We start from the raw sequence: 1,472 nt of genomic DNA, 5'->3' as shown, positions 1-1,472 counted from the left end.
CCATGCTGTCCCCATGCTGTCCCCATGGTCCCCAGCGTGGCGGCTGCCAGGGCGGCGCGTGGGTGCGGGGCGCTGCCGGCTGCCGGAGCTGCCATTGTTTGCCTTCAATCAAGATGTTTCAGGCGGAATCAAAAGCACCAACTGGGGAAATCATCATCACAAAAAATCTTGCGCCTGCAAAATAGGTCAAGTAAGACTCCAAAGAGAGAGAGCGTCTGATCTGCATTGCAAGGAAGAATAGCAACAGCTGTGATCTCCAGTATATATGGATGGGCTTGGGGGGGGATAAATATATATATCCATGCATATGTATAACCGCTTACAGCTGTTGGGCCGTATGTTCATTAGGGCCAACTGTTTTGGAGGCAGAGGGATCAACGCTAATCGGGAAAGGGAGTTTATCACCACATTCAGAGGCAAAAGTGTCAGGAGCAACTGCGGCCCCCTCACCCCCCCGCACCAGCTGTGCTGCTCAATGCCCCATTCAGCAGCACAGGGCACCGCGGGGCGGCTCCCCCACACGCAGCACCCCGTGGGGCGCCGTCCCCATTGCAGTCTGGGTGCGGGGACCCCCTGCCCCAAGGCACACCGCAGAGCTGAGCTGTCCTGCGGCCCATCCTCGGGTCGGGCCCCAGCAGCTCCCCGCGATGGGGCCGTCCTGGCGCAGTGAGTCACATCGGTTGGAAAGAAGTGGAGCCGGAACTCGCCTCACTCTCAAAACTCCCTCTGAACTCGGTCACGCTGAACCAAAACCAAACTGTTCTCTGCTTTGCTTTTTTCCCTGCTAATTTTCCTGCCAGATCAGCAGGGAGCGAGTTCCATGACACACACACTTTTTTTAACCTACAAAATGACTTTGGAGACAATATGCTGCTCTCGAAGCGCACCATCCTCGCTTCCTCGCTGCTATGATAGTTTTTGGATGAACAAAAATCCGATGGAAAAAGTGTTCTTCCAAAATCTGAGTGGTTCCAGCACAGGCAGCTGCCTCATTCCTCTTGTGAGATGGAGGGAAAGCAGAGGAGGCAGTACATGGACAGACGGATGGACAGACAGAGGGGTGGACAGACAGGCAGACTGACGGGTGGACAGGCAGATAGAGGGACAGATAGCTGGAACAGACAGACAGTCAGATGGATGGATGGATGGATGGCCTGACAGACGGACAGGCAGACAGGCAGACATACGGACTGCTGCCGGGAGAATGAAGCCCGCGGAAGGGAAAGGATCACCTCGAGACACCATGTGTCTTTCTACTAAATTTTAATGATTTACTTTTTTTGACAAAGACATCTAAACCATACACCGAGTACCAACACGAGCAGGTATTGCAAACACCCCTTTTTGGTGGAATTCAGAAAGGGAACATAAAAGAAAGAGCTTGTGTGGGCCTGGCCACAGCAGGACCACGATGGAAGAGGCAGTGCTGGAGAGGCCTCACCCCACTGCGGTCAGCCAACGCCGTCTGCTGA

The sequence above is a fragment of the Centrocercus urophasianus genome, unplaced genomic scaffold, assembly GCF_019232065.1.
Source record: "Centrocercus urophasianus isolate 14NV4802_14NV808 unplaced genomic scaffold, USGS_Curo_1.0 seq_17, whole genome shotgun sequence".
NCBI lineage: Eukaryota > Metazoa > Chordata > Aves > Galliformes > Phasianidae > Centrocercus > Centrocercus urophasianus.
This window is presented reverse-complemented; position numbering follows the sequence as displayed.